Source organism: Plecotus auritus (genome assembly GCF_963455305.1).
Source record: "Plecotus auritus genome assembly, chromosome: 6".
In the NCBI taxonomy this organism is placed as follows: domain Eukaryota; kingdom Metazoa; phylum Chordata; class Mammalia; order Chiroptera; family Vespertilionidae; genus Plecotus; species Plecotus auritus.
In genome coordinates this window covers 6,381,932-6,408,196 of record NC_137773.1, presented here as the reverse complement: position 1 = coordinate 6,408,196, position 26,265 = coordinate 6,381,932, and positions in this window count along the sequence as shown.

The window sequence follows — 26,265 nt, the reverse complement described above, 5'->3', positions numbered from 1 at the left end:
TCTGAGAAAATGCACAGAGGATATGCAGGGCATTGAAACGACTCTGTGTGTTACTACAACAGCAGGTACATGTCATTATTACACATCTGTCCTAACCCATAGACTGTACAGCACGAAGAATGGGCCCTGATGCCAACTATGGACTTTGGTGATGATGGTGTCAGTAGAGGTTCATCACTATGACGCATGTCCCACCCTGGAGGGGGATGTCAGAAATGGAGGAGACGGTGCCTGTTTAGGGATGGGGGAGAGGGTCTATGGGAAATCTCTGTATTTTTCACTCCATTTTGCTGGGAAACTAAAATTACTCTAAAACCTAGTTTATTGATTTAAGGACATCATCCCTTCAAAACACTATTCAAGAGCAAAATAGATCCTTTAGTAATATTTTATAAAATATTGTATTATATATACATTATATTATATGTACATTATACTATATATACTATTGGTATTATAAGTACATTTATTAATGCTATATGCACTGTAGACCTTGTACAATGTACGTTCACCTTATTTTGTCTTAGGTCTCTTTCACTGCTACTAACGATGGATGACTATTTCTCCGATGGAAGAAAATCATGATTTATTTCGTTAATCCTCTCTTGATCGTTGGCATTATTTTCAGTTTCTCTTTATGAATGCCATCACAAAGTTCCTATCTTTGTGTGTTTGCCCAGGTTTTCCTTTACGATAAATTCTAGATGGGAACTGGCTCAGTCACTGTCCAAACCTGTAGAGTCCATTTATAGTCCCACGACGGCTGTGTGAGGGGCCTGTTTCCTCATACTCTCAGTACCAAGAGCCCCCGTTTACATCTTTTTTTAAAAATATATTTTATTGATTTTTTTACAGAGAGAAAGGAAGAGGGATAGAGAGTTAGAAACATCGATGAGAGAGAAACATCGATCAGCTGCCTCTTGCACACCTCCTACTGGGGATGTGCCCGCAACCAAGGTACATGCCCTTGACCGGAATCGAACCTGGGACCTTTCAGTCCGCAGGCCAACGCTCTATCCACTGAGCCAAACCGGTTTTGGCCCCCGTTTACATCTTTATCAAAAGAGGCAGACGATGCCACCTTCTGTTTCAGTCCAGAGCTCTGTGATTCCCCACGAGGTGAGGGATTTCCCCACCATTCAGTGGTCACACGTATTGCCTTTCAGTGTCATTGCACACTGTCTGTCCTCTCAGTATCATTGACTTGGTGGTGTCTCTCTTCTAAGTATCTGCCCAGAGCTGGCACAGGATGGAAGGCACAGCGAGCGAGTGAGTGAGTGAAAGAATGAGTGAAAAAGCAGGGCCACACAGGGGCGTGTCTATTGCAAGCAGAACCAAGGCTCCTCATGTTCAAGGTTCCCAAGAACAGCTCCGGCCTGGTGTGAGACTGTGACACTCCGCATCCACGCGCACCAGCACGCTCCCACGTCAGTCACCCAAGTGCCCATGATGTTCAATGCTCCGTTTAAGAACTCTGTACGGGGAGATGAGTTTTGGAGGAATTTATCTGCAAAAATCGTAGAGCTGGACACTGGTGAGTTTTTACTGAGAAAGGATAAAAAGAACAATAATCCAGGTAAATTCACGGTCTGACATCACTCTCCAACAATTACTCCTAAGTGCGCTCTGGAGAAGGAACACCCACTAGTGTTCCAGCCAACCAGGATGCTCAGAGTCTGGGCTAATTCAGCCAATCAGAGCTCTGCATTCCTCTGCTTCAGGCTGCCCGATGGCCCAGATAACAGTTCATTTCTGCCAGTGACAGAACTTTAGGGGCTGAAATGGTGAAATGGCTGACGGGAGCACTTTCCAAGAATTGTAAGTCATTGAAAAGTAATGCCCACACAGTTATTAACATATTCATTAATATTTACTGAGCACTTGTGCATCCATCATGTTCCAAATGCCCTCAGGAAGGTTAAGGAGCCTGTCTGAGGTCCCACAGTGGCGTGGGGCCCGTCCCCGCTGCTCTCCCACCTCCGTGAAGTGGTACTTGTCATCACTGATATTTAAGAGTACCTACTATGTGCCAGGTACTGTGCTAGGTACTTTGGATGCAAACTGCACGCCAGAACTTCCTGAGGTGGGTGCTGTGAGCACTCCATTTTATGTAGTTACTGATCAAATAATAGTAAAAAAATCTGAAACCTGTCCTAAATATGTCTGCTTGGACAAAGGACTGTGTCAAAATGTAATCCAAGGCAGACGATGTGAGAAACGGACTGCAGGACAGATGGACGTGGGTGCTCCACATTCTTTGCCCTGTCCCGACCTCCCACAAGGCCATCAGAGTTCAGGGTCAGTGCTGGCACCCTACAGGTGGCCCTGGTCACACAGGGCACTCACACTTGCCCACAGGGGCTCCCGCACTGTCAGGTGGACACACACACCTAGTCACAGCAGGTAGAGCCCCCGGATAGCTGGCTGCGCTGGTTCTCACGGGTACACCCATATGTGGACAGCTGCGTGCGCCTGACCTCCCTCCCTCCCTCTCTCTCTCTTTCTCTCTCTCTCTCTCTCTCTCTCTCTCTCTCTCTCACACACACACACACACACACACACACACACATACATACACACACACACATTTCTTTGAGGAGCTTGAGGAATGCGTAAAAAAGGAATTCCTTCCTTACATGCCTTTTTGGTGGTGGTGGTGGTTCGGAGGCTCCGTCAGCCACCCACATTGATGGGGCACCCACAGCGCACCCACACTGTGCGGAGCCTGTGTGAGGGGGCCTGTCCTCAGGGGCCAGGAGGCAGAGGCTCCAACTCAGGAACCGGGAGGACTCAGGTTAAGGGAGAGAAAAACGTGTTGGTAAACGCAGAGTGTTGCTGGTGGGCCTGTTGGGGAGAGCTTGTCAGAAACGCTACGGGGAGCTGGCTCCAGTTCAGACATCTTCCAGGAACACAGAAAACAAGCACATTTTACTAATTATAGCGAAGGAAAACACGCTGCGATTACAGCTAAATTACATTAAGACACAACCGGCTGGCTGGCCGGGCCTCTATCTCTCTGGCTCAGGTTTCAGCCCGGCTGGGCGGTGACACAGGCCAGCGAGGCCTTGGCAGGGAGGGCCCCAGCCCCAATCTCTGTAAGGTCGTGACCCTGGCATGACTTCGGGGAGTCCCAGGGCTAGTCCCGGCTTGTGCGACTAGCATCGCTTCTCCCCAGCAGGGGCTTCCCCGGGCCGGGGCTGGGACCAGTGCTGCCAGGGCTGCTGAGTCACCCAGCCCTGAGCCGTGGTGCTCTGGGAGCTCAGGGCCAGGGGCCTTCGGGCCGCAGGGAGGCCTTGGGTTTGGTCTGTAAGAAGGGAACTGGAGGGGGTTGTTTTTCTAAACCCTCTCTCCTGTTGTAGCCACTGACTCTGGCACCACCTCCCAGGCCCTGGTCTGCACCTGCCAATAAGGGCCTGGCACCTGTTTGGGGAGGGGAGTGGAGGGGGTTTGGGCTCTCCCCCCATTCTCCATATAATTATCCCCAGAGGGCCAATGTCTGATTCATGCATTAGAATAGAGGGAGGGAGGGAGGGAGGGAGGGAGGGAGGGAGGGAGGGAGGGAGGGAGGGAAGGAAGGAAGGAAGGAAGGAAGGAAGGAAGGAAGGAAGGAAGGAAAGGAGGGAGGGAGGAAGGGAGGCAAGGGGCAGGCAGTAATCAGTGGACAAAAGACAACTTACTGGGCACTTGCCAAATGCCAGGCATCGCCCATCCAGCCTCTCCTTGAATCGTCACTCCTTTGCCGGGCTCTCCGGCTGCACACAATGTGGTGTCGGCAGTCACCCACCAGTGAGCAGAGGGAGCCAGGGCCGGGGCTCGGGAACAGCCATCTGTAGGTGAGGCTCCGGAGCTCAGTGGGACCGTCACAGCGACGACATTCAAACCCGGCTGCTGGCTCCAAAGTGCGCTCACTCACCTGGCGCCCGGGTGCTTCCCTTCGGGTGCCAGTCCCTGGACCCCACAGCACCCAGGTATGATGGGGCCTTGGTCTCCACCCTTAATCTCTCCCAGCTCCGGGCTGAACCAAGTGTACTCTGAGGCCCAGTCCCACCTTCTATTCTGCCAGGCACTGCTTTCAACGCGTTATTTCATTGAACCTTCACGCCACCATCCGGGGAGGGGAAGGTTTCTAAAATCCTCACTTTTTTTAGATGAGGGCCCTGGGACTCAGAGGTAAAGGGGCTTGCCCAAGCTCACACAGCTGCTAACTGGGGGTGCTGGGGTTCCCAGCCGGTCTGTGTGCTGCACAATCGCCAGGGCAGAGTCCCCGGGGGCCTGGGCTCGGTCACCTCCTCTCAGGGCCTGTCTGCCAGCCAGGTGCAGGGGGAGGTGTGGGAGGCCCTGTCCCCTCTGTGGACAGATCCTGTCACTGTTCCCCAGGCCTCCTGACTCGGAGGACAGGCTTTGGCCGGGGCTTCTGGGCTCTGCTCAGGGAGAACACGGCCTGTGCCTGGTGCCCGTGGAGCTGGGGCCATCCCACATCCAGGGGCAGCGGGAGGTGTGGCCACGGGCGTGAAGCAGCTGGGCTGTGGTCTGGTGGCCACTGTGTTCTGGCCAGTTATGCTGGTGTTTACAATCCACATTTTTAATAATCTGATGTTATGTTTGGCCCTCGATCCCTTCTGCAGGCCCCGAGGCTGGCCTCCAAGATGGTCTCCTAATTCCTTCCAGCGCCTGCCCTGAAATGAGCTGGGGAGAGAGACCTGGAGGAGATGGGACTGGGAGACAGAGCGGGTGGGGACCCTACTTGACATTGATGGAGCTCCTACTGTGTGCCAAGTGCACTTCTTACGTTAGTTTTATTTGATCCCCAAGGCAACCTAGCATGTTGTGTGTTTCTCTGCCCATATTGTGGCTAACACTGAGGCCCAAAGGCTGAAGCCGCCTGCCCCAGGTCACACATCTCAGATCTGGGGCGGGGGCAGGGCACGGAGCCTGGGTCTGCCCTCAGGTGTGTTGGGTTCCAGAGCCTGGGTCTTTCCCACGATGCTGTGGAGCTGGAGGCGGACCCAGGCACGCGGCTCCCTCCGGAGGACTCCTCCACTCTGAGTCTTACATCCTTCCCAGGGAAAGCAGGCTTCCGCGCCAGGGTTGGGGGAGAGCAGAGATAAATGGCTATTCTGGGGACAGAACAGTCCTGACCTTTCCTCACCTACCCCATCCAGTCCTGAGCACAGTGCCCAGCCCCAGCCAGCCCTGGCGGCTTAACTCAGCCTCAGTTAAAGGCAGGGCTCCCAGCCCGCTGCCTCCCAGCCCGCTGCCTCCCAGCCCCGCCGGCTCCCCTGGGTCAGCAGTGGCAAAGCCAGGCCTTTCTTTTCAGGAACCAGGCCTGGCTGCAGCCACAAAAGGACTGTGGTCTCCCGGCTCCCACCTCTGCCCTTTCTGGCCTTGCTTCTCTCCCGTGGGCTAGAATGGGCATAACCCCGGATCTCAGCACCCGCGCTTGTTGGCCGTTAGAGTCGCCACTCCGGGATGATGGGCCTTCACTGTGCGTGGCCCAGGGACCAGGCTGGGCAATTCCTAGCGTTCTGTGTCTGAGTCCTCACAGCAGCCCTCGGAAGCAGGTAAGATTATCGTTCTCTTCCAGACGTGGGATCTGCCTGTGACTGCACAGCAGCAAGGGGCCGAGGCCGCCCTCCTGACCGCCATGTCATAGTGCTTTTCGTGACTGTGGTTCTGAGCCTTTGTCTCCTCCTCTGTAAAATGGGACGGCTGGTTCCAACCTCAAAGGACTGATGGGACAGTGCAACGAGAAAATGAGGGTCAAGTGCTCAGGGCGTAGAGGTACCTGAACAAGAGCGGTTGTCTCAGCTCTTTTGGTCACCCAGCAGGTGTTGAGGGGGTTTCTCCCCGTGCCAGGCACCGGGCTGGGCACTGGGCATCCAGCAGGGCACACAGATGAAGTCTCGACCCCAGGAGCTCACAGCCCAGGGGTGAGGACAAGCGAAGTAAAACGCTGCACCTAATTGACGGGATGGTTCCAGGTGTGCCCTGGGCCGCCGGAGAGAAGTTGGAAGGCGGGCGGAGACTGGAAAGGGGTAAGTACTTGCTGTGGGAGTTGGGGGGACAATGAGGCCAGGGAGCCTCTGTACACCATGGCACCAGGGAGGGCTCCTGTCTAGGGCAGTGGGAGGGGTCCTCGGGGCTGAGGAAAGGGGATATTTGAGGGGCAGAGAGCTGCTCCGCCATCTCCATGACAGCGGCCAGGAGAACCCGGGGTGGTGCGATTGCAGCGATTCAACCTGGCCAGGTGGAAAGGTGCTGCGTCTACAGGCAGCGCCACCTGCCCGGCCGCTGGGAGCTTGCTCAGCAGGTTGTGGGACCCGCGCCTGAGGTTGTGGAGGCCAAACTGCAGGGAGTCTGCCTTTTAGGGTCTGGCTGTGCGGAGCAGGCGGGGCCCTGCCTGGGGTGGAGTTGACTGTAGTAGGGTGGATCTGTGGGCTTCCACAGTGACCTCTCCACCTTGGCCTCAGGGCCTCTGTGGGTGGCGGTGGGAGTTTGGGGACACCAGTCCCCTCTCTGGCCCTGGCCTGGCAATCACGAAGGCCCGTCGATAGGACAGATTCTCGACATTCTTCTCAAACGAGATTGCACATACGGTTGGGATTGCCAGGTTTAGCAAATACAAGTGTTTTCAGAAACTCGATGAATCTTTTGTGTGTGTGTGTGTGTAACTATGTTCCAAAGGCTCTAGTTCCTTCGAACTCTTAAGCATGGACATACCTACATTAAAACATTGCTTGTTGTTTATCTGGAATTTGAATTTTTCTGGGCATCCTGTCTTTTATCTGGCCACACTACATCCTCCCCCAGACCACCCTGGTGGGATTAAGAAAAGACCAGTTTCACCAACTTCCTAAACTGCCCTGCCTGTGGTGCTCTATGATGATATATATATATTTTAAGTCCTGAAAGTCTCTTGGACCCATCTTGCATTTTGTGGGGGTTAAAAAGCTAAATTTGTTCAGCGCTAATATTTAATACAGGCTATAGTGTTCTGTAACTTTAAGTTGACATTTGGGTGGGCCATGGTCGGTGAGGCAAATCCAGTCCAAAATCAAGTACCTTTTATTTATACAAATAAAGTTTTATTGGAACAGGGCCACACCCACTCATTTACCTGTCGACTAAGGCCTTTTTCACACCACAGTGGCAGAGTGGCGTTGTTGCCGTAGCGACCAAATGGTCCACAAACCCCAAGTATTCACTACCAGGCCTGTTACAGAAAGGTTGCCAGCCCCTCCGATGTTCAGTCCATTGCGGTTGTTATTTCTTTTTTAAAAATATTTTTTTAATTGATTTCAGAGAGGAAGAGAAAGGGAGAGAGAGAAATATCAATGATGAGAGAGAATCATTGATCGGCTGCCTCCTGCATGCCCCCTACTGGGGATCGAGCCCGCAACCTGGGCATGTGCCCTTGACCGGAATCGAACCGTGACCTCCTGGTTCATAGGTTGATGCTCAACCACTGAGCCACACCGGCCGGGCTGCTGTTGTTATTTCTATTGATGGGAACTTGCATTCATAGTAGCGACACACAGGTGGTCCTTGTGTGTGGAGGTGGTGGAGGGGTGACAGGAGTTTGGGCCACGCCCAGAACTCATTTCTAAGCCTCTCAGCATGCTACCTGGCATGCGGTGGGTGTCCAGTGGGGATGAGCCCTCCCCCACCTTTTCTCGAATTTCCTCCACCTTCTCCTCCAGGAAAGGGAGCCTCCATCAACCCCCTCCTCTCCCACGGAGGTCTGCTCTGTAAATTCAAAGCAGGTCCTGCTGCGCTTTCAGCCCTGTCTGCTTTCCACAAGTTTCACCTGGCTAAAAATAGTCCCGTGCATAATCCCTCGATTAAAGTCCTCAGCCCAGGGGGAGGTCTGTGCCCTGATACTGGGCAGCCCTCCCTCTCTCCGCTGACAGCCCCATCTGCCTGTCAGTTGGGGTGCAGACTTGCTGGAGTTCCCCTCCCCAGGACCGCGTGCTCAGCTGGGTTTGATTGTAGCCCTCGGAGAGGGTCAGTGTGCACGCTGGAAACGGGAGATGTGCGGGGCGGCCACGCAGCCGCACCTGAGGACTCGGTGGTCGCCTGCTGCCTCAGACCCGCCGGGGTGAGCGCAGTGCAGCCGAGCAGACGCCCAGGGAGGAAGAGTGGGAAGTGGCCCGCGGTCCCCACACCAGTCCTCGGGGTCCCACTCCTCTAAGCAGGACGATGGCTCTGGCAGAGCCACCTGGCTGGAGACTCAACCTGCTCTGAACTCCACTTCAGTTACCTCTTGGCTGGATCCCAGCTTCCCGACCTCTCCTGCGGGAGACACGGTCTCTCCTCTGTTTCCAAGAGAGCCTGTGACTTTCATGGTTCACCTGCAATGCGTGGCTACCAACTCGGCCTCTTGCTGACTTTCTCCACGCATTGAGGACCCTTGGCATCTGCTCCCAGGATCGTTACAATGACCACCTTCCCTACCTCTCACACCTGAGGTATTGCACCTGCGCCCTGTCCCGGTTCACCCCGGGAGAGTTTGTAGAGTTGCACCCCTGCAGCAGGGAGGGGCGTCCTCTGAGGGGCGAGGAAAGCCAGCCTGGGCAGAGGAAGAAGGCGAGGGGCCACACAGGAGCTCGGGGGAGCTGGGAAATGGGGCCTTGGTCCTGCAGGGGGCAATCCCTGGGCCTCACAGCTTCGTCTACACCAGTGGTTCCCAACGTGGGGCCCACAGCCCACAGGGGGGCAATTTGATTTTTAAGGGGGGCAATCTGAGAATGAGTTATTAACAGTGAATTTTTTGCATTTCTTATGGTCCTAGGGGCCTCATATACAGTATATAAATACATACGTTGTGACATATTTATGCATTTCGGTTCTCTATTACATGTTTTGAAACTTTATTTGCTATTTTTTCCCATCACTTCATACTATTATTATTATTTTTTAAACAATTTCTTAGTGATTTCTTCCTCAGGACTTCAACTGTCCCTTCGTTCTTTTATTTCTCTCTTTCATGGATGCCATGTTCTTTGGAAGCTTGTTTAGGCCAGGTTAATGGCCTTTCAGGCTTCCTCCATGTGAATAGCAGTTCACTTTTTGAATAATAAAAATTATATGTCACGGGGGGCGGGGGCGGATATCAGGGTTTTAGAGATGCTTAGGTGGGGCACGTCCAAAAAAAAAAAAAGTTGGGAACCACTGCTCTACACATTCCCCACTTCCTTGCTTCTCAGGGTTCCTGTGGTCTAGTCAGTGACCTCAACTACGCATCATTCTGTTACACCCCCGCCATGTATGTGTGCATGTACTAGGTGTACTGGTTAATAATGCGGATTTTTTTCACTAGATAGAGTTACACATATGTTGATATATATGCGATTTGATATGTATGCTATTTCGTTGTATTGACAACAAGCTTCATATGTCAAATTTGCTGAAGGTGTTAACATCATAGATATTTTTACACTTAAAAATGTCAAATTTTGTGCCAAAAAAGAGCATTCGCGGGAAGTTTTAATTCATTACTTTATTTTGAAGAAAAGTGCTGCTGAATACTTCAAGAAGCTTATGGTGAACATGCTCCATCTCAAGATACTTGTGAATGCTGGTTTAAACGCTTTAAAAGTGATGATTTCGATGTGAAAGACAAAGAACGTCCAGGTCAACCGACAAAGTTTGAAGACCAACAATTACAAGCATTATTGGATGAAGATGCATGTCAAACTCAAAAACAACTTGCAGAAAGATTAAACGTTGCTCAGCAAACGATTTCCGATGGTTTACAAGCAATGGGAAAGATTTTAAAGGACGGAAAATGGGTGACACATCAACTGAACGAAAGACAAATGGAAAACCGAAAAGTCAACAGTAAAATGTTGCTTCAACGGCACGAAAGAAAGTCTTTTTTGCATCGAATTGTGACTGGCGATGAAAAGTGGATTTATTTTGAGAATCCCAAATGCACAAAATCATGGGTTGATCCAGGTCAACCATCAACATCAGCTGCAAGGCCAAATCGCTTGGGAAAGAAGACAATGCTTTGCATTTGGTGGGTTCAGGAAGGTGTGGTGTATTATGAGCTTCTAAAACCAGGTGAAACCGTTAATACTGATCATTACCAACAACAAATAACCTATTTGAATCACGCTTTGATCGTGAAACAACCAGAATGGGCCAGAAGACACAGCAAAGTAATTTTGCTTTATGATAACGCACCTGGCCCATTTCCCACACTTCAAAACCAGTTAAAGACACGTTAAAAGATCTTGCCTGGGAAGTATTAACCCACCCGCCCTATTCACCAGACCTTGCTCCTTCAGATGACCACTTGTTCCGACCGATGGCACATGCACTTTCTGAGCAGCACTTCAAAACATAGAAGAAGTGGAAAATTGGGCCTCTGAATGGTTTGCCTCAAAACAAGAAAAGTTCTATTGGGACGGTATCCACAAATTACCTGAAAGATGGGGAAATGTGTAGCTAGCAATGGACATTACTTTGAATAAAGCACTTTTGATGTTTCTCTTGAAATGATCGTGTTTTCTTTGATTACAAAATCTGCCATTATTAACCAGTACACCTAGTATGTATGTATACAGAGTTTTTTTTTAAAATATATTTTTTATTGTTGATAGTATTACAGATATACAAGGTTTTTTTGAATACACAGACACTGTTAATAATGGTCGAGAGCTAGGCAGCTGGGAAAGATGAGTGTGAAGGTGGCTTACTTTCTACTTACACATTTTCAGTTTTGTGCTACGTGCTTTTTTTTTTTTTTTTACTGACATACATGCATTTGCAAAATAAATTAATCAGAATCCTAGGAAAATGAAGTGCAGTTGAGAAATATGTCGTTTCCCAGGCATTCTACAAAATCATTAATCACACGTTCCTTAGCCATCCAAGTGTTGCATCAGCATTTTAGCATCCTTTAAACATTTCATAAAGGAAAGTGCACATGCTTTCCTTTCAAAAGGCTTTGCTCTAATGCAGAGGTGGGGAACGTACAGTCCACGGGCTGTATAAGGCCCAGGAAATCATTTGATCTGGCCGTGCCAAGGCATTAGGAGTGAGTTCATTCAACGTTTGACCAAATACAGCAGGCTGATTTTGAAGCTGATGATGTTGCATGGCCCGCGGATGATGTTACAAATATCCAATGGCCCTTGGCAGAAAAAAGGCTCCTCACCCCTGCTCTAAAGCATCGGGGTCTGCTCTTTAGCTGTAGCACCTTGCTCCGTATCTCTTTACCCACACAAGCCCTTGAGGTGGGTCTCATCATCACCCCAATTCTACAGGCGAGGAAACGGAGGCCCGCTGAGGTTAAGTGATGGTGGGGCATGCCAAACCACCCTTTTCGTTGACCCCACAGTTTAGCCCAGAAGCAGGACAGGGATTGCCAAAGGAAATTTGCTAGTAAGAAACTGAGCTGTGGGAGAAAAGCCCTCAAGGGAAACCAAGTCTGCCGGGCCTGGCCCCAGGGCTCTGGCTCCCAGGCCGGGCCTGTGTCCCTCAGCTCCGGGGCCTGAGCCGGCTCAGGAGGCCTTGAAAGGCCCCACAGGGTGGGCTGGGAGGCCAGCGGCCGGAGTCAGGAGGTCATCGCCCTGCCCTGCCCTGCCCTCAGTTTCTCACACCAACCCAGGGGCCGGGTGAAGGGACTTTATGGCCGCGGGGATTTATGGCAGAGACAACAGTTTGTTCTCCGAGCGGCACCGGCCCGAGCCACCCAGGGAGCAGTTTTGCACACCCCCCTGAAGCCCCCAAATGGGGTTTCCAGATGGAGCTCTGGGGCCCACCCCGTGGCGGAGCCTGACCTGGCCCATTTCCCAGCTGTGCAGGGCCCTACGGGGTCCGCCTGCTCCTGTGAACCCTCCATGAACCCCGGAGAAAGAGGGACCAGCTTGGTGGGCCCCCTGGTAGGGACCAAACTCTTCCTAGGAGCTCAGAGCAGGGGGAGGTCAGGACCCCAGCCAGGGGAGCAACAGGTCTTCTGGGACCCCCTGGCTGCCTCCTATAGAAGTCTGTTTATGGCCTCAGGGCCCCTCTGTTCAAATAAGATTGTCACCTACTCCTTCCTTCTGACTCAGCCTCAGTTCTCTCTTCTTTCACCTCCAGCTGCTCATCTCTCTCCATCTGCTCAATGTCCCCCAGTGGTCCCCCAGGAACTGCCGCCCAACGTGGCCAAACTTGGGCTGCCCACTGCCTTCCCTTCCTTGCCCATCTCCTTGTTCTCAGCAGTGACACCTCCACTTATCTCTCAAGCCAGAACCATGGGGTCCTCCTTGAGGCCACCATCTTTCTCAATCACCAGGTTCCGCCGAACCTGCTTTAAAAATATAAACATCAGACTTCCCTCTTCCTCGGGGGACCTCAGCACCTTTTCTCTTAAGGCTTTCACCTGACTGGGCGAGGCCCACCCCATTATGGAGGGTAATCTGCTTTACTCAAAGTCTACTCAGTTAACCTCATCTAAAAACATGCCTTCCCACCAACATCTAGACCGGTGTTTGACCTAATATCTGGGTACCGTGGCTTAGCCGACTTGATACATGAAATTGGCCATTGCAACATGTGTGTGTTTTTGTTTACATGGAATGTGGATGACTGGATGGCTGGATGAATCGATGAATAATGAGTGGACGTTTGGACGTGTGGATGGGATGATGGGTAGTGTGTGGCTGGTGATGTATTTGGATGGGAGGATGGATGGATGGATGGGTAGGTAAATCTTGGAATGATTTTTTGAATGAGTAGGAAGGGGACAGATATATAAACAGGTGGATATATGTGTGAGTGGATAGAGGGGTGATTAGTTGGGTGGTAAACTTGTGGGACCAATTGGTGGTGGCAATGTTGTCTGGTGGGATCATATACGCACGCCCTGATGGACAGCTGCGAGATTGCTGGTAGGAGTGGCTGAGGGCACGGAGGGATAAGTGAACTCTTAGGTGTATTGATTACATGGAGATATGAGGATGGGTGAATGAGTGGATGGGTGTGTGAATAGATGTGTTGGTAGTGGATTTCTTTGGGAAAATGCTACAGACAGCCAGGCCTTTATTATCAAAGAAAGAGCTGATAGAAGGAGAGGGACATATCATCCACTTACGTGGTTTTTACAAGTTCCTTCATGTCTCTGGGCCTCTGTTTCTTCATCTAAAACAAGGGAAATAAAATCCTATCTACCTGGCAGGGTGCTGCAGGCTCAAGTGAGATAGTGTGCCAGCATCTGGCGCAGTGCCCTGAATACTGTTAAGTTCGCAAGCATGTCAGTCCTCTGCATCCCGCTGCCCCTCCCCGCCTCCTTCCTTGCACGTGGGTGGTAGGCTACGATTTACAGGGCAAAGGCAGTCCGAGGTGTCCTCTGGATCCTCACCCCAGATTCTATATATACACAGTTGATATGGTAGGTACGGCCCCCGGACTCCCCACTTGGGCTTAGAATAGCCCCTCCTCCACCCCAACCTCTCTCATCCCAAAAGGGACCCCACTGACCGAACCCCTTGCTCCAGCCAGGATGGGTCTGTCCTCAGTGGACGAGAGACGACATCTGGGCCTGGCTACTGCTTTTCCTTGACGCTTCCCACGGGACTCAGAAATGATGAGAAACGCATTTGGCCCCCTTGGCAGTGGCCACACTGCTCCCGGGACAAAAGAGAGACATGTACAAGGTCCCACGAACACGTGCGCACGCTCCGGAAGTTCCCGAGGGGCCCTGGGTGGGGGGAAGCCTCTGAGACGGTTTGGGAGTGTGAGAAGCGGGGCTCACGTCTGGGCTCTGCCATCTGGGGCTGTATGGGGGTGTGGAGGTGTTGCTTTCTCTCCTGCGACTCAGTGCCCTTCATCTCTAAAATGGGAATCGTGTTGCCCGCCTCACAAGGCCATTGGGAGGAAGAGCTGAGGGGTGTCGGTTTGCGTTACACCGATGTGTTTGGAGCCCGGTGGAGTGGTTGGCGGGGGAAGCATGGTGCGTGCACGGGTTCATCCATTCGTTCACTAATTTCTTTTTAAAAATCAGCGTAGCTGAGGCATTGACTTACGCACCCCCTGTGTCCCAGGCCGCTGGGGGCTGGGGCGGAGGAGGACTTCAAACTGACCGTTGGGTGTGGGGGCCAGAAACACGGTGGCCGCGGAGGGCGGGGTGATGGAGGGGTCCGGAGAATGGGAGGAGCGAAGTGGAGGTGAATCCGACTCTCCGAGGGGTTGAGCTGGGGTGATCACCGATGGGGGTGTGGGAGTCACGGAGTTTATTATTTTTAAGCTAAGAACTGTTTGGCGTATATTTATATTTTAAATGTTTGGCATATTTTTACGCTAATGGATGGAGTCAGCCTTTACCAAAGGCTTTCTCTTTCCAGGCACACTGCTATTTACCCCATTCGTATTTCTCATTAATTTCAAGAATTTGGACCCTCCCTTCACTTTCAAATAACTGCTTTCCGTAGGAGGGTGTCTGAGTGCATCCCGAGGACCAGAGAGTGGGCAGGGGGGGGGCGCGGGGGGCCGGGGGGGGGGACGGTGGAGGAGATGAGCAGGCAGAGGGATCTTGGCTGTCTGGACGGCCTGGTCTCTCACCCTGCAGGGGCCAGCCCACACGGGGTGGGGGAGAAGCCTCCCAGCTCCTGGCTGACCTGGGAAGAGCATCCCCTGAGCCCTGCTGAGGGAGGCGGGGAAGGGAGCGGGGGGTGGGGGGTGCAGGAGCGTGCCCTGAGGTCCCCTCCCTGACGGTGCGCTTCGGGGCAGCCTCTCCTCACGTCCATTTCTGCCACCGCGGCCTCGGGGACTGGATGGTCAGGATGAGCAGCGGGAGGGGCGTCCCTGCCTTTGGACAGGATCCCGCTCGGACCCGCTGGCTTCTTTGTTCCCGTTGGAGGCTGCTCCTGAGGATGGGTATGGAGTCGGACAGATGTGGGTGTGAATCTGGCTCTGTGACATTTCTGAAGAAAGACAAAGGTGTCCAGCCGGTGTGGCTCAGTGGTAGAGCGTCGTCGAACTATGAATCAGGAGGTTACTGTTCGATTCCCGGTCAGGGCACGTGCCCGGGTTGTGTGCTCAATTCCTAGTAGGGGTGTGTAGGAGACAGCTGATCAATGATTCTCTCTCATCACTGATGTTTCTATATATCTCTCTCCCTCTCCCTTCTTCTCTGAAATCAATAAAAAATATATATTTTCTTAAAAAAGAAAGACAAAGGTGACTAACTTGTCCCAGTTTGCCTAGGACTTTCCCAAGTTTAGCGTTGAAACGGCCAGTTCCAGGCCAAACAGTTGGGCGGGTCACCCTAGACATGAGCAGTGGACATGCTGTGAGAGGTGGTAGAGTAGCGCGGATAAAGCCCAGGCCACAATCCTGGCTTTAGCACTTACTAGCTCCGGGACCTAGGCAAGTGGCTTACCTTCTCTGTACCTCCGTGGCATATCCATCTGTAAAATGGGAATCATAGCTCTATCTCACATTGCAAAGATTGTGCACAAAGCATTTAAAATTGCCTGGCTCATAGTAAGAGCTCAACAGATGTTAGAGTCCAGCTATGATTTGTAACCTCGGTGCCCAAAGTAGGTACCTAGGTACTCAGAAAACGTTTGCCTATCTATCATCTATCCATCTGTCATCTATCTACCTACCTACCTATCTATCTACTGAATTTGTGAATGAAGTAATGAGTTACTTTGGTAAGAGTGTATATAAGGTGCTAGGGGTAGCCGGAGAAAAGAAAGACTGAGGTAGCAGGAATCCAAGGCAACTTGACAGTGGGGGTCGTACCGGGGCTGGGTGTTAGAGGCTGAGTAGGAGTTTTCCAGGAAGACAAGGGCAAGGGAGAGAGAGCTCTAGCAAAGATGCCTGTGCAAAGGTGTCGAGGTGCGAGCGAAGGAGTAAGTTGCTTCTCTTTCACCCAAGACACAAGCTGGTTTTAGCCACAGCTCAACAACTGTTACCAAAGAAATCAAATCTCGCAGGGGTCGGTTTTCCTACACCCACATTGTAAATGCCCCTCCCCATCCAGTCTGTTTTTCAGTCTCTACTCCAGCATCCAGCCTAGTGCCTAGCACACAGTAGGTGCTCAGTAACTATCTGTTGCTCATCAGTTTTGTACGTGGAGCTGTGTTAAGTGCCTTATGGGTATTATCTCACTTTTCCTTTACTATTACTCTCTCCCATTTTAAAGATGAGAAAATTGAGATGTGAAATAAAGGACTCGCCCGCCCGAGGTCTATGCACTGGGAAGTGAGACGTTGGCATTCAAAACCAGGAATGTCTGCCTCCAGATTAAGCTTTTAACCACTCCCTTACATATTTCTTTAGTTCTTGGCAAATGGTACCTCTGGCTACAGTTCTGAGAACAGGAGGAGGTTGGTTGAATTCTAGGATCTCTGCTTCTCCTCTGGTGGGGCGGGAACTTGGTTCACCTCTGCTCAGTAAACAAGGGGAGGCCGTGCACTGCAGGGACCAGGCGGGTGAGCTGCCCAGCCAGCCTGCTTGGGCTCACGCCCCGTCCCCTCTCCACGCCTCCTAGCAGCGGGGTCCTGAGCAAGTCACCGCTCCTCGATGGCCTCCTCTAAAATGGGGAAGTAAAGGAGTCACTTCCTATAAGGCACCTCAAGCTGTGCCAGGCACGTGGGGAGCTAGCTCTCCATGCACGCCGGCTGCTGTCTTGCTCAGGCCCTGGGCAGCCGGCAGACAGCGAGGACAGAGAATGGAGAAGCATGGGACCCTGGCCTGGAGGAGCTCAGAGGACAAGCTAGGCCGTTCAGCGGAGCGGGCAGGGTGCCAGACCCCCCTAGGGGAGTCACTGCGGGCGGGTTGTATCTAATCTACAGAGTGGGAGGCGATGCTTGCAGCAGGAGGGCAGAGGGGAGAGGAAAGCTGCAGGCCGAGCTCAGGGAACGTAATACCGACAGCAGACAATAGGATGCCCACGCGGCCCTCGGTCCCGGGCTGGAGGAGGCATGGGACTCAGGCAGGTGAGAGGGCTGGAGAGATGAGGAGCCAGTGAATGCGCCTGAGAACTGTTTGAGGGTAGAGGGGGGTACCAGTGAGCCTCTCAGACAAAGGTTTGCGGCGAGAGAATGCAGCCCATGAACTCTGGCTGTTGGAGGTGGAGCCGAGGAGAAAGCATGGTGACAAGGAAGTCCAAGGTCAGAGAGACCAGGGCATTGTTGGGGATGTCAGTGTGACCCGGGGCAATGGGAGAGGCAGGGTGGGGGAGTCTTCGTGAGAGAGGAGCTGGTGGACAATGGGAACAGGGTGGGATGCATCCTGGCCTGAACCCCAGGGGGGCAGGGGGTTTTGGGAAGAGGGTGGAGCAACGAAGGTCAGAAAGTAGTGGTGGGGAGCCACCCAGGGCCACCCCCAGCTCCTTCTGAGGTGTGAGAGGACACCCAGCCTCCGTCTGCAGGTGCCAGACAGAGAGGCAGCTCGCATGGAGCAGTGATGGAGTGGTGGGGGAGGGGTGGCGAGAAGAGGAGGAGGCTGTGCATAGGAGGAGGATGCTGGAGCTCTGGAGGACACCCTGAGAAGGTTCTAGAAGGAGGGGAGGGGAGAGCTGGACCTGGGGAGAGACTATGCGGAGACGAAGGGGATGAGCATTTGCGTGGCTGGGCTGCCCTTCAGATGAGGTCCTTCCAGTGGCTCGGAGGAGGGTGGACCCCTGGGCCCGGGAAGATCCAGCTGAGGCCTGGCTGTGTGACCAGAGGCTGTAAGGTGGTGGGGGGGCTGGTGAGGTGATGCCCAGGGGCCTAATGTCACCCCCTGGGGTGGGGACCTGTGTCCCAGGGTGGGACCCCTCCGGCGGCTCCAGCTGGCTCTGGGAGGGTGCCACCCCGCCCCACCCCCTGACCCCCGGGTCAGGGGCCTGTCTCCTCGGGAGCGGGGAGTGTGTGGCTGGCCCGAGCCAGCTGCTTGGAATGCAGGAGGCCCCTGCAATGAACAGCTTTCACACCCCAAGGAAAAACAAGCCCATCTGCAAAAACCCAGAGGTGCGAGGTGGGGGCTTGGCACCGGCTGTGAGGGAGGAGCCTCCTGGTCAGCCTTCCTGCTGAGCCGGGTGGGGAGCCGGGCCAGCGGGGCCTGCGGGCCAGCCCCTCCCTCCGCGGGGCCTCAGCGGGGCCTCGGGGAGAGCGGCTGGGAAGCACCTGGAGGAAGGAAGCTCTGGGGACACCGCAGCGCAGAGGACCGGCTGGGAACGAGCAGTGTGCAGGGAGTCAGGAGACCCCTCCACCCGCGCCCCCAGACTCCGGAGTGTCCTGGGGCCCTCCAGGGGTCCCCACCCCAGGCCTCAGTTTCCCCCACTGTCCAGCTGCGGGTGTCCATGGCCTGGGATGCTCTCTGGCGGGTGAGGGTGTTACGGCCTCTCGGTAGGAGCCGAGGGCCTGAGCGCCTGCCCGCTCTGGGCGCCTGGCGGAGCCTGCCGGAGTTCCATTCCTGAATATCAATGAGCAGGCCCAGGAATGTCTGCCCCACAGCTGGCTGCGGGCAAGGGCGCTGGGCTGGGAAGGGAGGAAATGGCCGCCGGCCTTCCCAGACCCACCTGCCCCTGCGACGGGCAGGCAGAGCAACGCCCGGTGGGTCAGACCCTTCTGAGGCCGCTGTCACACATGCTCTCTGCGCCCTCACATGTTTAAGGCTCCAACACCCCAGAATTCTGCATTGTATCTCCTGTGACTTGCCCACTCTCCCTCTCTGGGAAGACACAGAACTAGGGTTCAGCCCTGGCCTCTTCAGCTCCAAACCTGTGGTATTTGCACTCTGTTGCCCCCAGGGGATGGGGAAGCGGCACGTGTGGACGGCTCAAGAGGCTGTGGAGCTGAGAGCTGCATTCATTCATTTCTTCATTCTGCAAAGACTTCAGCGCCAGGCTGGTGTGGGGTGCCGGGGAGACAGCTGGGAGCAGGCCAGGGAGGCATTAGGGACACAGACAGACGAGCACTATGTGAAGCGGTGCCCCTTAACCGTCCACGCCCTGTGGGCCACGGAACAGCCTGGCATGGTGTACTCCTCGGCGGCACAGAGGAAGCCCCGAAGTGAGCCAGAGCATTTACAGAGGAACCACATCTCAAGACTGACCCTGCACCTGCAGGAGCGATGAAGCCTGGGGGGAAGTGGGGCATTAGTCACCAAGCGTGCCAGGTCCTGGGGCTGGTGTAGGGCAGGGCGGGTATCAAGATTATGCGACAAGGTTTCTGTGCATGGAGCTCACAGACCAGCAGGAAACAACCCCATAGCCAGGCTACCATGGCTCAGAGCTCGGGTGGGGAGGAAGGAGGGGCCCGGTAGGAGAAAAGGCTCAGAGGTGGGGACATTGGAGTGACGTTGTACGAGTAGAGAGGCTTCCTCAAGGCATACAGTAGGGAAGGGCATTCTGGGCCGAAGGATCTGCATTTGTGAGGCCGCTGTCACACATGCTCTCTGCGCCCTCACATTTTTAAGGCTCCAACACTCCAGAATTCTGCATTGTATCTCCCATGACTTGCCCACTCTCCTACAGCCTTGCTGGAATGTGGCAGGGTACCTGAGTCTGGACATGGGCCTAATCCCAGAGAAGGGGTGAGGGCTGGGCAGCCAAGGGGACACTTTGCGTGACCTGAGGGATATTTCAGCCTCGTCCCCTGGCCTAGCAAACAACTTCAATGTGTCTAATGGTGTCTGGTGAACTGGTCAGGACTGCTGTGAAGCAAGGTGATGTGTTGAGGCTGGCCGGCCTGCCTCTCCGCAGAATCCAAGCTGTGCCTGGGCTGCACACATGCCGCCACCTGCAGAGGGGGCGGTAATAAAGACCCATGGCAGGCGGCCCAGGTGGCTGCTGGGTCCCACCTGGTTGATGGGGAAATGGCTTGGCCCTCAACAGCATTTGAAGCCCTTCCTACCCAGACCAAGCTCAACCACAGGACCCGAAGCTGAATAGCCTTGATCAGTCCTTTCCCAATCTGGGGCTCAGTTTCCCCGTGGGCTCAGGGATGTTCCCCAACATCCCATTTTGATGTTTGAAGGAGAGGTGGAGTTGGATGGTCACATAGAAAGTGACTACAGAACTAGATTTAATTACCTGTGACCGCCATTTCTGACTCCCTGGGGGAGGAGAGACTGAAAGCTTCACGGGCTGGTTGCAGTGGTTTCTCTGTAGGGCCAGCCCCTGGGAGAGAACACTTAGTTTGAAGCTGGCATCTGAACATTCATGGCGGTTAGACCTTTGTCTAGGCCTCGTGTGGGGAGTAAAGGCAGAATTGGGACCTGTGCCCCTGTTACCCAGGGAGATAAGATTTATATCTGGCTCTGGGATCACCTCATCCACCCACCCATTCACCCACCCATTCACCCACCCATTCACCCACCCACCCACTCATCCATCCACCCATCCATCCACCCATCCACCCACTCATCCACCCACCCATCCACCCACCCATTCACCCACCCATTCACCCACCCATTCACCCACCTATTCACCCACCCACCCACCCACTCATCCATCCATCCATCCACCCATCCATCCACCCATCCACCCACTCATCCACCCACTCATTTACCCACCCATCCACCCACCCATTCACCTACCCACCCACTCATCCATCCATCCACCTACCCATCCACCCACCCACCCACCCACCCACCCACATATCCACCCATCTATCCACCTACCTATTCACCTATCCACCCATCCACCCATCCACCTATCCACATATCCATCCATCTACCCATCCACCCATCCACCCACTCATCCATCCATCCATCCACCCATCCACCCATCCACCCATCCACCCATCCACCCATCCACCCATCCACCCATCCACCTATCCATCCATCCATCCATCCATCCATCCATCCATCCATCCATCCACCCATCCACCCACTCATCCATCCATCCATCCATCCATCCATCCATCCATCCATCCATCCATGCATCCATCCAATGACTAATTGTTTTGCACACGCACAGTCTAGCTGAGTGATCTGTAATGGACATGGAGGGTGCGTTAGAAAACGTGGCACAAATGCTTGAAGGGTCTCGCTCTGACAGTGGGTCCATTCCGTTTGGCACTTAAGAAACTCCCTACTCCCTGTGTGTGTCCAGAGAAGCCACTTTGTTCCCGCGAGCCTCAGTTTCCTCCTTTGTAGTGGGTTTCCTGATCACCCCCTGCAGTGATGTTGTGAATTTCATGAGGTGATGGTTGGAGAACACCCAGCCTGGCACATGGGACTCCGTGTGAGAGCTCTCGTTGGTATTTATCATGGCATCATGCCTGAGCCTCCAGCTGACATGGCACGGTGGCAGGACCGGCCATGGGAGTAGAAGAAAGAGGACCCTGGAGTTGGGCAGAGCTGGCCACATCCTTGCTGTGTGACAGTTCCCCAGCTTTTCAAAATCCCCATTTGTCAACCAGAGTTTATAATTCCGACTTGCAGGGAAGGAAAGGGATATTTGAGGCCATCTTGTGTTAGAGGCACACGCTGAATGTCCGCCTCATTCCGCTTGCCCGTCTCTGAGGGGATGCACTGGGGCCATCATGGCACCGAGGGCTGTGGGGAGAACCAGGAGGCCGCCGCAGTGGGCCTGGGACTCCCTGTACCCGTCCCGGGCCGTTGGGAAAGCCCCGTGCCTGAGGCTCGATGCAGTGAAGGACAGATCAGATGTGGTCCCTGCTGTCACGGAGCCCCCTAGATGGGGTGGGAAGGGGCAAAGGATACCAAATACACAGTGATGAGTGAGCTGCATGAAAGCTCCCGGGAGCAGCGCAAGGGGTGGCTTCAGAGGGAGAAGCCAGGGAGCCTCTCTGAGAAGCTGTGCGTTTGAGCGGTGACTGGAAGGGCTGGAGCAGGGGTCCTCAAACTTTTTAAACAAGGGGCCAGTTCACTGTCCCTCAGACCGTTGGAGGGCCGGACTATAGTTTTTTTAAAAAAAACTATGAACCAATTCCTATGCGTACTGCGGGCCCGGGACGAGTCGGCTGCTAAGCCGGACAGGCAGCGGCACCCGGCGGGCCAGATACATGTCCTCGGCGGGCCGCATGTGGCCCGTGGGCCGTAGTTTGAGGACCCCTGGGCTGGAGGGAACCAGCTGTTCAGACGCTGGGCAAAGAGGGCCGAGCAAGTGCAAAGGCCCTGGAGTTGCAGACTTTGGAAGCTTGGACAGCCAAGCAGGTGGTGCGAGTGGGGGCTTTCATGTCCCACAGGAAGAGTGTAAGACATTCGGTCGGAAAGCCAGGGCCAGGCCAGATCAGACAGGCAGATTCGTTTATGTAGATGGCGATGACTCACATTTCCCAGCCGAGGAAACTGAGGACACAGAGAGGTGAAACCACCTGCCCAGAGTCAAGTTGGCAAGACACGGAGCCAGGTGGGCCTCCAAGTGTCCACCCCTGTTGGGAGGCAAGGGACAAAGCCCTCAGGTGCTCTGAGGCCCCCCAGCCTCCCGAGGGTGAGGGCAGGGAGAACATGGTGTCTGCGGGAGGGAGTCAGAAGAGGCAGCAGCCTAAACACACGACAGACCCCGGCCAGCCCCGGCTGCCAGCGCAACTGCTTGTGCGGCTGCCAAGGAGCCAGATGCCGCTTCTGGAAAAAATATCTTCCTGGCTTGGCACTCCGTGGTCGGCCTGCCTGCCATGCGAGGGGAGGAGGGGGCTGCCGAGTGTGGGCCGGCTGCTTAGCACCCCAGAACGCACTGCTGGGCCTTTGAAGCTGGGGCAGGAACAGGGAAGGGAGGGGGCGGGGAGGATGCAAGCAAAATATTTTCGCTAAAAATATTCTGGTCCAGAGAAGATCTTTTTTCTTTTTTTCCCCTACTCTTGCTGGAAAACCAAAGTCTTATTAAAACAACACCAGAATATTTCATGTTGCTATCAATTAGGCGAAGGAGAAGGAATCTTGAATTTTCCTCCCTGCCAGCTTCACATAAAAGGAATATTCTCCCAGAGGCCAAGGGATGAAGGGTTTTCGTTTTTTTCCTTTTCTACAAAAAAAATTCCTGCAATGTGGATGGAAAGTTCCTCCTGTCTGAGAGCTTCCTGAGAAGTTGGGGCTCTGGACCCCGAGGCCAAATTCTCCCCCGAAGGGGGGTGGGGCAGGGCAGGTGGCTGGCCCCTTAAGAGGGCCTTCTAAACGCGTCAGGGAGGGATGCAGCCGGGCCTGCTCTGCACCGGGGCCCGACCTGTGTACTCTCCAAGGCCCCCGGCCAGCTGGACCACAGAGCCCATGGCCAGGAGAAGGGCGGATACAGACAGAGCACGTGGCCTCACCCCTAGCACCCTCAGGAAGGCTTTAGGGTCAAGACAGGGACCTAGTGTGAGATGCCAGACCTGGCCGAGGCCACTCTGCCTCATCTGGGCCTCTCGTAGCCGTGATGGTAACACCATTTCTACTTATGCGTGATGGGCCAGGGACCTGGAAGTGAATGCGGACATGCTATCTCATTAGTCCTCACAGTGACACAGAGAGGAGGATTCTGTTACCCCCGAGGCCCGTGAGCAAACGGGGGGTTGGTGTCACATACTAGTAGCTAGGAAGCTGCAGCGACAAGATCTGAACCCAAGTTCTTCTAACCCTAAAGTCTGTGCTCTGTCCTCTGTCACGACCTGTCTCTCGGTGACCCTTTGGTTCAAAGTTGGGTCTCCCGCTGAGCATCCGGTAAATGATCGAGGCTCTCAGTTCTCCCATTCCAAATCAGAGCTCCAGGAAGCAACCCTTCAGCAATATTTTCTCTCCCCTCTCCCTCTTCTCAGCTTTCTAATATTTCCATTACTTATGCATTAATTCCTTCATTAATTCCTTCAATCGACCATCCATCCATCCACCCACCCACCCACCTACACATCCATCCATCCTTTTACCCACACATTCATCCACCCATCCATTCCCGGTACTGGAGATGCAGAAATGACTAGAACACAGCTCCTGCTCGGGTGCCACTCGGTCATCAAATGGTGAAGGTGGAATAGAATCTTAGAAAGTATGTAATCCCATCCCTTCTCGTGTGTGTGTGTGTGTGTGTGTGTGTGTGTGTGTGTGTGTGTGTGTGTGTGGCGGGGGGGGGGAAGGGGGGCAGTGTATCTTTACTTTAGAGCTGAGGATACTGCATCCAGGAAAAGCAACGGGACTTACTGGGAAGCTGAGCTTTGCAGCAGAAGGATCGAGAGGCTTGAAGTCCACCTGAGCTCTAGTCCCAGCTCAGTTGTGCAAGTCACTGAAACCCTAGGGAAGCGGGGAGGGCAGTGCGTGAGGCCAGAGAGGGCTCCAGGCGACGGAGGGCGTTGAAGGCCGTTGGTAGGAACTCTGAGTAACAGGGCACCACTGCAGGGTTGGACCAGAGCAGAGACAAGCTCCCCCTTACGGTTTAAAGGGATCCCTCTGGCTCTGTGCAGAGAATAGCCGGTCAGAAGGCACAGGTCCGAGAAGCGTGATGACCAGGGAAGGAGCTATGGCAATAGCCCAGGCAAGGGGTAGTGGTGGTTTGGGCCAGGGTAAAGGCGGGGGAGGTGGCAAGAACCCCCAGTGCCCGAGGCGAGGTGTGGGAGGAAGAGGGCATCAAGGAGGACTTGGTGGCTTTAACCCGACCAGCTGCAATGGAGTTGCCATCCGCTGCGAGGGAAAGCCTGTGGGTGCAGCCGGTTTTAGGGGGAAGGTCAGGAGTTCACTCTTGGCTTGTGGATCGGACATGCCCACTAGGCACTCAGTGGCTGCGTTGAAGAGGCAGTTGGACATGCAGTCTGGGGTCAGGAGCAGGGCCGGGCTGGAGGTACAAATCTGGGAGTCATTGGTGTATGAATGTCACTTAATGCCTTGAGACTGAGAAGATCACAGAGCGAGTGAGCTGGACAGAGAAGTGATGGGGACCAAGCCTGAGCCTCAGGCTGCGTTAGAAAGGGACGGTGACTATTCTACAGCGAGACCTCAGCATACGGAGGAGCGGAAAGGTGGCAGCGGACACAGAAGGAGCCAGCAAGGTCACTGAGCGTTACAAGAGGGTCAGACAGGGCTGTTGGAGCCCGAGGTGGCTCCTCCTCCAGCCCAGGGATCACCCACAACCTCGTCTGGCCCAGTTGCCTCTGACAGCCATTGCCTGGCCCGGGCCTGGGCCGCTGTTAGCATCTAAAGCTATTCTGTTCCAGGGGAGGGGAAGGGAGCCCAAACTGAAGTTGCAGGTTCATGGAAACCTCTCTGTTGCCCGATCAAGTAAGTACTATGATCAGACCCATTTTAAAGATGAGGAAACTGAGGCTCAGAAGGGGGAAGCCATGGGCCCAGGCATGACTCCAAAGGTCACGCATCTAACACAAGAGAGGGAAGGGGATGCAGAAGGGGGCTGAGAAATCTTGACATTATGATTTGGGTCTCTCTCTCCCAAGAGAGAGCTCTGGGCCTGCGGAGTCCACGCTGATGCTTCAGGGGCGGGGCGGTGAGCTGGGGGCGGGAGGTGGAAGGCAGGAGCCCGGACGAGGGGCAGCCACCCCTCAGCTCAGCCCGTGCGGCCCTGAGGAAAGGTGGGCATGACTGCCAGACCCGGTTTCTAAAGAAGCCGGAAATCTGGAATTTTATGTAAAATTTCCCACTTTTTAAAGCAGCATTGGGTCCAAACAAAACATGTCTGCATGCTGACTTGACCTCATGGGCCACCAACTCCAGGCTCTGGCCTTTTGGACTGGGGATTACCAGCAAGGGCTTCAGGACCACACAGGTCTGGGTGTGTAATCCCCAGTCCCGCCCTTACCGGCTGGGTGATCTTGGGCAAGTGAGTTCGCCTCTCTGAGCCTCCGTTTCCTCATCTGTCAATCATCTCAGATCTCAGGCTCAGAGCTGCAGAGGATCATGGGAGATAATGTGTGCAGAGCACCTCGCCCAGCATTAGGCACCTCACAGATGCTTTGTAAAAGGTGGTGAGGAGGTGGTCGTGCGCACGTGTGTGTGTGTGTGTGTGTGTGTGTGTTGGGGGTGGGGCACAGGAGAGATTGGTATTGCCCATCCTGGCCTTAATCGGTGGCCTCTGAGTGCTGGGGAGCTCATGTTCGGGATCCTGCACAGCCTGCCCCCCAGGGCTGCCTGTGCCTCCGGGACCTCTGTCAGGCCCTCCCCACGGGCCACTTAGGGCTCCCCTCACCCCCCCGGTTCCCCTCCCGCTACCTCTTTGCTGCACAGGAGAGCCGTGGGGACGTCTGGATTCCTGAGGGGATGTTTTCCACATTTCTGGAAACGCACTGCGGTTTGGTTTTCCGTGGTAAAGGCCTTGGCAGGGGCCCAGCCCAGTGGAAGGCTGGTGGCTGGGTGGGGCCAGAGTCAAGGAGACATTCATTGAGCGCCCACTGTGTA